Source organism: Ammospiza caudacuta, chromosome 13 (assembly GCF_027887145.1).
Source record: "Ammospiza caudacuta isolate bAmmCau1 chromosome 13, bAmmCau1.pri, whole genome shotgun sequence".
Classification (NCBI taxonomy): Eukaryota; Metazoa; Chordata; class Aves; order Passeriformes; family Passerellidae; genus Ammospiza; species Ammospiza caudacuta.
Window position 1 is genome coordinate 15,243,417 of NC_080605.1, and position 12,219 is coordinate 15,255,635.

The following is a 12,219-nucleotide window of genomic DNA, read 5'->3' on the forward strand; positions in this document are numbered from 1 at the left end:
ATGGAAAGAACACACCAGCAGGCTACCAGAACAATGAGGTGGCTGGAATACAAGATCTACACAGAAGAATGACAGAGTTAGCTGTGAAAAGACCATGGGGAGATCCTACTGCTGCCTCCAAAGGGAAGCAGAGAGTCAAAGGACAAGTGCAACAGACCAGCTGCAACAATGAGTGGTCAAACACTGGAGTAGGTTGCTCAGAGATGCTGTGGAAACTAAAATATTTCCTAAATACAACCCTAATTGACCTCATCTAGCATCAGTGCTGGCCCTGCACTGAGTCAGGGATTGAATCAGGGTACCACAAGAAGTCCTTGCCAACCAAAATTATTTTACCATTCTCTGGCACTACATAAAATAAAGGCTATACTTAAACTTCAAACACAAAACATTGAGACATTTTTCCATCTATGCAGTTATAACTATGATGCTCCTAGGACTGACATTTACTGGTTCAGCACTCATTTCCACACAAGATGTAGAGGCCCTGGAACACTTCTGCAAGCTCTCATACACTGATCAGTTCTTCAGCAAATGAACAGATGTACTGTAACTCTCAGCAATCTACTGGGGACCAGCACTCTCAGAGTGGTAGATATCCAAATCCACCCAGTATTGAAGAGGACAGCATTAGAAAAAGCACAAATACTGTGGTTTATTGTTTAGGAGACAGAGAATCACATGTGCTATGAAGTACAAAGATCCACAGCAGACACGAGTCCTATAGGGACTTCAGTAATAAAAGGATGAAGCAGTATTGACAAGAGACTTTACTACTTTTTTATAATTTGCAGGAGAAAACCCAGGTCCACAGTGAATAAATCTAAACTAATAAAAAAGGAAAAATCTGTCTTTGAAGTATTGAGGGCTACTGTATCCTCTTTTCCCCACGGTGTTAACAAGAAATTGTATCTTGTCAGATAGGCAACAGGAAAGGTGCCAAAAGGCAGATGAAAACTCTCCCTTGGCTGCCTCAGGACAGCCTGTTTGCAGAGGCAGCACATCACAGTGACCAACAACTGCACTGGAACCAGCACTTCTAACCAGGAAGAGCCAGACTGGAACACAGCAGGACAAACATTCAATGCCATCTCTCTCCTTTGAGAGATGGAGAAATCATCCCTAAGGATTTGTCTGCACAAGCCACTCAAAGCAGATGTGTCCAAAACCATTACAGATGTCACATCAGGCAAGTGAGACATCAAAATATTTCATAGCTGGCTCCACCATACTGTCATGGAGGCTCACAAATTCTTCTTCATGTAGGTCAAAATGTTGGTAGGACAAGGAGAGGATGCAGCTGCTTTGACAGGACACACACTACAGGAGCAAAGCATAAAGTAGTCTGGGACCATGTAATGCTCCAGGTAGCTCAGAGCAGGCAGGAGTCAACAGCAGTCACTCTTTGGCAGGAAGGAGAGAAGAGTATTAATAAACATGGAGGTAGGCAGGGATCAAGTAATCAATGAGTACCTTTTGAGTATTCAGTATTGCCACAGGAAGCGAAAAATCTCTCTTCAAAGATCAGAAGTGACAGTAAGTTATATACTCAGCAGGAATGCTGGATAACACTAACTTCTTCCATCCTCCAAAAAGAAAAGAAAAGAAGAAAGGTTTTAATAATCTGATAAGCTTTGACTGAAACTACTAGCCTTCAAAAATGTCATTTTTTTCCAACCTGTAATCTGGAAACTCCTGAAGTGCCTTTAAGATGTTTTCTTGCAGTATATACTGAGAAAGTAAAACTGAAGTTCAAACTGCACTTCCACTGCAAACAGTTTAGGACACAGGCGAAAGCTACTGGTTACAATGTTATACTGTTAACTTATGTCGTGGAATTATACAATCAAAACCAGGGGGCATTTTTAATTCAGTAGCATTTCCTGCTTTCATTTTAAATCTCTGGATGTTAGAAGTGGTTTCAAGGGAAGAGCTTTGCAAATCAAACACAAGGAGACAGAAAAACTATACAAGAAGCTGAAGTAATTGGCCAAAAAAAAAAATCACTACTGGTTCTACTGTAGTGAAAGGCTCTTCCAGGAGCCAGTCCAGAGAAACCATGTTTCTTTCAACATTAAACAATGGGAGAATTCAATTGCCTGGACAACAATTTTAAACATACAGGGAAGTTTACAGTTCCATTTCAAAAGAGTAAAAAATGTTTACAAATAGTCAAATGCTGCTATTACTACTTGTACTCTTGGCTTCCCTCACAGAAAGCCTCTACTTACCCCAAAATATTTGGGGCATGGTTCCATGAAGACTCAAATCAAACTTGAGGCAACATTTTTTCCACATCCACTTACATGCTATTGCTCTCATGAAGGAAATTCTGCTGACCAGTTCATCACTGGGGATGCAACTGCCAGCACACATGTGGCAGGAGATGGGGTACAACAATCCTGATGCAAGCCAACCTAATTTTCCAGAGAAGCCTTGACTTTCACCTCTCTAAATGCTTTGGTGTTTATTCCCAAAATAGCAAGAACTGTAAATTTCCTTGTATAGCTTTTATCAATAGGTTGGAAAAAAATTTTAAAAATTCCTTTATCCAACATGAGGATAAAAAAAAGTCCTACAAGGACAGATCACTGTCCATTTAGTGCAGCAGTCTGTCTCCAAAAACTCCAGCAGGAAACAGTGTGTAGGGAGAGCAATCAGTCATGTCTGTGGTTTACCACCCTTATCCCAACATCCAGTCAGAGGATTAGGGATCATTGCCTCTGGACTTGTGGATCCCCTTCTGAACCTACAGTGTCTCCACAGTCTCTTACCAAAACAGGTTTCCCATCAATTGTGGTGGATTTACCTCATTTTTTACTCCTACAAGCTATAGGCTCACCACAAAACTCCCTGCATTTACTCAAGAAGTTGGCCCTGTGTGAAGCACAGCAGCCAGACTGGGCACAGACTGAGTTCTGTGAAGAACTCAGGGGGCAGCAGCAGAGTGACCCCATTCACCTTCTAATGAACAGCCAGGAAAAACCAGAACTGCCAAACTCAAGCATCATGTGCTTCTGTTGAAATTACCACACAGAGGAGCACATGGATTACATGCAAGTTTGCTCTGTAGCTCTGAGTTCTCAAGATTACATCTCCTTTTCACCTTTTTAATGTAAGATGGAAAAAAAAGCCTTAGCTTCCAGCAATCTCCACCTAGAGATGCTTATGCCACCATCAAGCTGTTCACTGTAACATCTCTGAGAGCTCAGAAAGTGTCAAACACTTGTGTCAAATCTCCACACGAGGCATTAACATAGCTTAAAATTATTGAGTTGTTTACTCCTTCTTCCACAGCTTTATGCTTCCTAGTTTAACTCCTGATTAAGTCAGTATTTTACTCAGCATCCAGTTGAAAACTAGGATCACTGCAGATAATATAATTCCACACAACAAACAACAAATGCAATATATAAAATGAGTCAATAAATAATTTTATGTAACACAAAACTTTATGGAGCTATGCTTTCTTTAGTGGATTCAATAAAATCACCTTGCCTCACCCTCTGTGCATTTTCCATGCTTAGAAGCAGGAAGGAAGAACCCCTTTGCTGATACAAAGACTGTCTGGGCAGCAGTGCTTGTGCCAAGGTCCTTGGGCTGCTTGGTAGGCAGTGAGCTGGACATGAGCCAGCAGCTTGTCCTGGCAGCAGAGAAGTAACATTTATCTTTCCAACAGCTCCCCAGTGCCACAGCCTCAGATCAGGATGTATTAGCCACAAGTCTGGACTGAGTATTCAGGACACTATTTGACACATCTCCAATATATATCAATATCTGCTTATTTTCCCCCATTCAGAACATTTACTGGTTTGATCATATTCTTGATTGAAAAGGAAAAGTCCTAAACCTCTCTCTGCTCAAAAAGAGGAAAGGTGGATCCAGAGAAAGAGAAGAGGAGGTGCTATCCAACCCTTTTCTTTAGCACCCTGGTTTATCACCAAGTCTGACCTCTTATGAATGACAGTTCTATAAATATACATGAAACAAGAAAAGGTCAGCACCTTGCTGAAGTAATTTTCAGGTTTTTTTTTTCCCCACAATCTGGACTCAAAGACGTTAAGAAATAAAGAAATACATGACTGTTCTTGATATCAATCCATTAGTTAACCACTCTCCCTGTGAGGAACTTAAGCCTTTTAATTTGAACTTATTGGGTTACAAATTCATATTGTGCTTGTCAGCAAGATCAGAACAAGATCACTAATCACTAACATCCAGTATTATTTTGTAAGGGACATATCTGAGGACTCTCATTAAGTCATCTCAGTTTTGATGAGAAGCTGCTCATGTTTAGCATTTTACTGCATGGCAATACAGCTTAGTTTTCCATCAAATTTGAGATGAATTTTACACAGTAATTTTTTTGAGGGTTTTGAGTGCTGAGGCCAAAACCATATGTAGGATTTTGGGAATGACTTCATCCCATCCCACAAGATGGGCAAGAACACACCCATGCTTATTCCACTAATGCATTTAAGAACCACATTAGGTTCTTTGTCACAACATCACCTTGGAAACTTGTGTTTATGCTGTTTATTCACTATGACTCCAAAACACACTTCAATCACTGCTTTCTAGGATACCATGTGCCTTGATTTCAATTCAGCTGGAATACCTGGTTCCCAGGTGCACAGCTTTACATGTAGCAGCCTTAGTACACACACTGGACTGGATTTACTCCACCTGACAATCACAATGGCTGCCTCAGTGCCCAGTGATTTTCCATGAACCAGAAGTTTATAATGAATAGTTTTTAAATACATTTTTCACCAACAAAATCATTAATGAAAATAAATTGTGACAAGCAATTACTAGTTTTTGCTGAATATCCATGGAAACTATTCACTCTTGTACACCCCCAGATTAATCCTGAACTAAATGGCATTTACTGATACTCAGTGCTAATATTAATATATAGTAAGGTCATCATGATCAAGTCCTTTAAAAAAGTCAAGAAATATATTTAACAAGCTCTTGTTTTCTTAAAGCCTTTGTTACTGGGATTAACACTTTAACTAAATTATGAACTAAGAATAAATGGGAGAGCTGGTGATAACATGAACTACATGTGTGTTAACACCATGCAGAGCTAGCCAAACACCCAAGGTGTTCTGGGCACCTGCCACCCTCCCTGCACAGCCATGTTCATCCACTCCACCTCCTTTCAGAACTGACACATCAGCACTTCCCTGACCTCCTGGAATTTCACTACTGTTTCAAAGTGCATTGACTATAAAACATCCCTTCCAATACTGCAGTTAAAAATATTCCAGTGGTAAAAAATATACCTATATGCCAAGGTAAATGTCTCTCTCACCTCCCAATGTACTCTGGTGGGGAGCAGTTTTAAAGGGGTTTTGTGTTAAGTGTTGCCTTGTGTTTGTTTTTTTAATATAACATACTTTACCTGTGGATGTTTGAGACATATACAGGCTTCTAATGATGATGCATTATTAATACAGACAGGGGTGCAATTCACATGCCAAACAATCTGGGATTTGCCTTCTGTTTTGCCAGAATTTGACAAATTCAACGATGTCAACAGAATTTTTTTACAGTATGGGAAAAAAATATGCAAAACAAGATTTTCAGTATAAGATGAACTTAACCTTGTCTTTACATTAGAGCAAAGCTTTCCAGTGAAACCTGTGAAGCTTTAGACATTTCATGAGTTTGCAGCTATATCAGAACAAATAAGATGCTGCTGCTGACTGATATAATATGTATCTGGGCAGGATACTTGCACTACAGGAGAAAAAAATACCCTGTAGTTCAGCTTGCTGCACTGCTACCATTACACAAGCCCTTGCTGGTGTCACTGGTCAGAATATTAACTGATCACTGCCCTTGTTTTTTAAAAAAAATTTCAAACATTCCTGGCCACACCTCTTAATATGAGCCCCACACAGCACACTGAAATCCTCAGGTAGCTGACAGTAAACGGTGGGAGTGCTTGAACTGAGGGGGGATCTCTAAAAACAAACCTTTAGAGAAAAAATGCAGCTCTATCTGTGACTCAAAACTTCACCTGCAGGGATAGTTAGAGAATAATGCTTCGGGAGTCCATTCTATCAGAGATGTCCCCTAAGCCACTGCACGTTAACTGCGCCATTCTGGAGAGCTGGCTCTGCACTACTTCTCTTTTCACCTGTTAAAAACCACATTGGAAGGAAATTAAGATTTTATAGCTTCCAAATTTTTTATCATACTGAGGAAAACTTCACTTTAGCTTTAATTTACATTAGATACCCAAACTGAGTTGTTCTGTGTACAGTTACTTAAATGTTAACATGATCTGAAATATAAAACTCCCTACTCACCTTCTGTTTATTCTGCTCTTCTTTTTGAGGTTATTTTGTTAATAAGAGAAAAACAGATCACTCAGCTGCACAGCAACTCTTTAGTTTTCATATTAAATATATCTGCAATAAGCATACCTCAATTCCTAAAGACTGATGAATTATTGGAGAGATCTGGGAGAAGCAGAACAGGGTGTTGTAAATGAAATTCAAATATCCTTCAGCACAATAAAAAGCAGTATTTTTAGCTATAATCAGGACAGATTCTTTCTAAGTTTCAGTCAGTAAAAAACCTGAAAGAAGTGCCACGTATGATCTGAGCCATTGTTACCAACACTAAATATAAACAACAAAAGGGAATTTCCTGGATCTGTGTGTGTGTCTCTAAGACCATGTAGGTTACAGAGTAGCAGAGCTCGATACTGTATTGACATTTCAAGCTTTAGTATAACAAGGAGTGAACTGGGCATCTGAACTAAAGCCAAATGGATGAACAGGGGTTTACAGTTAAGCAAATAAATCAGTGCAGTTCGGTAAGTTATCACACACAAAACAAGCAGTCATAGCTTTGGTTGTTCTCAGCTTTTGTCAGTGTGTGTCCTCGTGTGCAGGTAAAGCAGTGGCTGCTCTTTATTACACACATTTCTAGGGCACCTACAAGCACATTTGGGATCCTAAAGCTTATTACTCCATCGAGCATTCCCTCTCTGATAAAGAGGTAAGAGAAGCTGAAGTTGGCAGGATGGGGAATTAGGGAGTTTTTATGCAAATATAATCAATAACATAGCTGAAAGAGCTCATGTACAAAAACCTGCTCAGACAGAGCAGGGAGAGCTATCCAGAGGTGAGCGGAACCTGTTTAAGTACGAGGGATAAGTGCAAGGAATAGGCTGGCTTTGCTCCAAGAACAGACAGGCCTAATAATATTCAATATCCAACTTCCAAAAATCTGGAAAAGCAGGAGTTCTCAGACATGAAGTCCTAAGGGGAGGAAAAGAAATTAAATTCTGGAGTAGGCTGTGCACAGAAATTCCTTAGCAAGTTAGTAATCCCATACAATTAGATTTTTCAGGTAAATGCTGAACAAAGTCAAGAATAACACGGGTCAGCTTGTGGCATTTCAGACACAGCCCTGGGAGCGCAGCAGGCGGGTATGAACCTGCAGCCCCAAGAGCTGGTGAGGATGCACACAAATTAGCTACGGATCACAGTCAAGATCCAGCCTGCTCACATGAAAACAGCTCTTGAAATAGCTCCTTCCCTCAGAAACTCTGCAGGCACGAGTCACCAGCAAACTTAACGCTCTAGTGACAGTTCTCCAAGCTCTGTCTGAAATGGACGACCCTTGCTGTATCATTTCAGTTGCAGGGCCACTGGAGGCTACAGGAACTTGAGTTTTGCATCTTTTGCTCAGATATTACTCCTCAAAAATATCCCACTAAGTTTCTTGAGCCTTTCTGTGCGTCCTAATAACCATTCATGCACGGCAGATGACCTTAAAACTGAGCTGGCCCTACACATCCAGAAGAAAAACAAAATGGAAGTAAAAATCCATCAACCTAGGAAAAAAAAAGGCAGCAAGCATTGCTTTGCCCTTAAACTACAATTACTCCTTTTTTTCAGTTCTGCTGATGTCTTCTACACTGAAGGAAAGTGTTAGAGGGATCGTTTAAGTAAGAACAGCTTGAATACAGCACGGAATTATTTCCAATACTCAAGGGGCTCCTACAAATTCAACAGGCTCGGCAGAAGATTTAATAAACTGGAGAATTTGAGACGATATTTACACACTTCCTGCACAGAAACAAAAACACGTACACTGGAAGTGGCAAACAGTGTTTTAGATGCAGTGTTTTAACGACACCTCTGGAGTTTATTACTAGGATTCAGTAACTGGCCAGAGATGAGGAACAGCCATGCTTGTATTTAAGGGGAGAAATGCTCGGCAAAAAAATAGGAAATCACAAACAGGAAAGCGAGCTCATTTTCACCCACAGGCAAGTCCTAAGGATTACACTGAACGGAGAAGGATCCATACAACACGACAAAACCCTTCTACCGAATTCATTTCACAAGGTTAACACAAGGCCAAATCCGATACCATATAAACATAAATTCTAAAGAAATCTAAAGCTGATATAGAGAACAAACAGCAAAGCGTTTGGATACAGAGCATGTGCGGTTTCCTCCTCTGCATCACAAAAAGAATCGGGTTTTGTGCTTCCCCCCCCAAGCAGCACAGACCCATGGAAGGGAGGGAATAACGCCGTCCTTTGCCATGAGATTTCGGGCTCCATCCCCAGGCAAGGGCCCGGCTGCGGAGGCCCGGGAGGCTCCCGGGGAGGCGCCCCACGAGTCGGGCAGCCGGGCCAGGTCCCAGCAAGTGACACAGCTGCTCGGCAGCTCGGTGGCAGCCCAGGCGCTCCCGCTCGGAGCCCCAAGCCCCGTGGGGACCCCGGGCCCGAAGTGGGGTGGCGGGGACGGGACGGGGGGGGGAAAGGCGGACACAGAACGGCGGGGCCGCCGCGCTCCGGGAGCGGCGCGGGGGGTGCGGGGGGGCTGCCGGCCGGTCACCGCGGCGAGAGCGGGCGCCCCCCAGCCGTGCCCGCCCCGGTGCTGCTGCATGGCGCTGCTCAGCCTGCCTTGCAGAGGGAGCTCGAGTCCCGCTCTGCGCCTCGCAGCGCCTCTCACTCCGCCGCACACGCCAGCGCAGCGAGGCGGCGGCCGGCGGGAGCGGGACACGCAGCCGTCCCCGCGGGCAGCGCCCGGCCGGACAGCGCGGCAGGACACGGGCGGCGGGCGGAGGGCGCCGGGCGAGCCCCGCGGAGGTGCGAGAAAGGGGGGGAGCGGTGGCGGGGCGGGAGGGGAGCGGGCCCGGCGGGGCGGGGGAGGGGGGGGGAAGGAAGGGACGTGCGGGACGGGAAGGGAAGGGAGGGGGCGGTAATGGGGCGGTTAATCAGCGCCGGTGGCGCGGTGGAGGAGACAAAGGAAAGAAAATGGAGTCGGGGCCGGCGGGTGGCGGCGGCCGGGGAGGGAAGGAGGGCGGGCGGCCCGGGCGGTGCCGCAGCCCAGCGCCGCGCTGTGGGGAATGGCGGCGGTGGCGGCGGCGGCGGCGCGGGGACGGTAGAGGGAGACAAAGCCCCCCTTGCTGCCCCGGCGGCGGCCGCTGCGGGGCCCCAGCCGCGCCGGAGCCCCATCGTGACACCTAGAGGCCGGAGAACGCGACTGCAAACCCCCCGCCGCCGCCGCTTACCTGCGCCCCGCGCCCCGCCGAGCTCCCTCCGGCCGCCGGGCCCCGCCGCCGCCCCGCGCCGCCCGCGGGCCCCGCGGAGGAGCCGCCGCGCCCCGCACGCCCCGCCGCGGCCGCCGCCGCTTTAAGCGCCCCGGCACCAGCCCCGCGGTTTAATCGCTCCACAGTCGCTTTCGGACACAAAATGGCGGCGGGCGGGGCACAGTGCGCACGCGCCACCCAGCGCGGCTCTGCCGCGGCCGCCGGCCCGGGCGGGGGGGAAAGGGGGGGCGGGGGGGGCCGGCGCGCGCGGGGAAGCGGCCGCGCGGGGCAGGCTGGGAGGGGCGGGCGGGGCGGGGCGGGGCGAGGCGAGAGCTGGTAGGGAGCGAGGGCGCGAGTCGCGCGCCAACTTCAAACGCGCGGGGCCCGCGGCGTCACCCGGCGCGCGCCTGTGCGTGCGTGCGTCACCGCATCACGTGCCGCCGAGGGGCGGGCGGAGGGGGGGCCGGAGGCAGCGCCCCTCCCTCCCCTCCGGGCAGCGCGCGGGGCGGCGTGAGGGGAGCGCTGGGCAGCTCCTGTGTTAGTGATGCCCCGGGATCCCCGCAGCGGCCGGCAGTCCCAGCTCTGCACGCCGCTGCTCAACCGGAACTGACCCTTCACCTCAGCCAAAACTGACCCCCTCACCTCATCCAAAAGTGACCCCTTTCACCTCAGCCAAAACTGACCCTTTACCTCAGCCAAAACTTCCAAAGCAGGAGTCTGTGCCTCAGCTCGGTGGGAAGGAGCTCCTCAGGAGAATAAGGTCACAGTGGAAGTCCATCCTCTGTGCTGAGGAAGGATTTGGCCTGGTTGAAAGACCCGAACTTCCCTTAAGCTAGAAGAAACCCCAAAACTGAGGAGTCAGTACAATCATGAATTAATCAGCAGGAAGGTTATAGGACAGTTTTGTAAATACCAACAATTGTCTGGAATTAGGGTCTAGAGGGGAAACCGTGCAAGGAGTGGCTGAGGGCACTTGGCTTGTTCAGCCTGGAACAGAGGATGCTGAGGGCAGAGCTCTCTGTGGGCTTCAGCTCCCTCAGGAGGGGCAGCACCGGTGGCTGCTCCCTGTGACCAGTGACAGAACGTGAGGGAACAGCATGGAGCTGTGTCAGGGGGAGTGAGGCTGGGTATTAGGAAGAGATTCTTCACCCAGAGGGTGGCCGGGTACTGGAACAGACTCCCCAGGGATGTGGTCACAGCACCAGGCCTGACAGAGTTCAAAAAGCATTTGGACAAGGTCAGGCATGTGGTGTGATTCTAGGGGATGTCCTGTGCAGGACCAAGATTTGGACGTGATGGTCCTTGTGAATCCCTTCCAACTCAGGAGATCCTAGGATTCCACAATTCTGTGATTTAAGATGGTGTTTTCCTGGTGTATTTAAAGACCTTATGCTTGCCAAGCTCATAATCAAGTAGGACAAACCAGCTCCAGTCAGCTTCAGCACAGCAGGAATGGTAGATGTGCTGCCAGGTATTCAGTGGGGAGCTTCTGGGAAAGTCAGCAAGGTTGATTTCCATCAGAAGTTAGACACCATGGTGTTTTCTGTCCACAGCTTATCCCCAAAAGGTGAAAAGAGCCACGGCACCCTTGATGAGATGCATGAATTTATGTAAGGATACTCAAGGGCTTGCCTGTCTTTTATTTGCTGCAGTTTCCTGAGTTGCTGAATCTTCTGGGTTTAACATTTTTTATCATCTCCAGCAGTGCTGTAGCAGCTCCAGAGCTGATTGACAGGCAAGCTGAGGAGAGGAGAATTCTATGAGCTCATGCTGCATCCTCTTGGTATTTCCTTACCATAAATCCATGTAAAATGGAGCAAGAGTAATGGGTTAAAATATTAATAGTTCAAAAATCAGACGCATTGGAAGGAAGCTGCATTTTTTTGTTTCTCTTACTCCATCAGTCGCTGGAGGTCGATAAGGCTAGGAATTCAGAGAGAAATCTAAATGTAAAAAACCCCCAACACTAACCTGTGGTGGGAGTTTTATGGCTGTTAGTGTTAAAAATCTTTCCTCCAATTTGTGCCTCTTTAGATATCACTGCACATTGGGGTAAAAGCTGTTCAACAGCCCAGGCGTTACCACAACCTGCTTAACAAGTGACAAACCCATCAGAAAAACATTAGCATGCATTAGCATGTGTAAACTGTCCCTTAAATGCTGGGATGAATAATGTGAAGACTTGCTGAGCTGTGCTGTGCAGAGGAGGGTCGCTCTGCCAGGGGAGTTGGGCTGAGAGTGAGATCAGGCCCTGACCCGGCTTTACGGGTTTCTCCTGCCTAAGCCTAAGCTCTCCCAAGTCCTTGCAAAGCAGCAGAGCACCGTGGGCTGTGCTCTGAGAACCAGCACTCCTTTGGAGCTTGTTGACAGCCCAGAACAAGTTTCCTTCTCAGGATCATGACAGCAAGATAAGTCCATTAGCCTGTTTCAGTGGGGCATTGGCAGCTTACCGAGGGGCCAGAGAGGATGAGCTGTGTGGGTGCAGCCTTGGCTGAAGGAGAAATAAATTATCTACAAAGCAATGGTAAAAAGCGGCCATTAATTATGAGAGATGATGGTGTAGCCCACAACCATGAGCTCCTGGGTCTTCACTGCATGAGAAATTTGAATAATCAAAACAATATCCACAAAGTGGCCATTAATTCA

At 46.7% G+C, this 12,219-nt stretch overlaps 1 protein-coding gene across 3 annotated transcripts in view; it reads right to left on the reverse strand.

Annotated features, from left to right (window-relative positions):
* Positions 1 to 9,606, reverse strand: part of CTCF (CCCTC-binding factor) — a 34,550-nt gene extending 24,944 nt beyond the window's left edge. The window contains exons 1-2 of one of the 3 annotated variants that reach the window (XM_058813376.1): positions 9,556 to 9,606; positions 1,474 to 1,586 (exon numbers count right to left, since the gene is read on the reverse strand). The gene's annotated coding sequence lies outside the window, so the exon portion shown is untranslated. Of the gene's footprint in view, positions 1 to 1,473; positions 1,587 to 5,987; positions 6,060 to 8,546; positions 8,578 to 9,555 lie in introns of those variants that run through there. The other 2 variants (XM_058813377.1, XM_058813378.1) reach the window with 2 other exon arrangements.
* Positions 9,607 to 12,219: the final 2,613 nt, after the last annotated feature.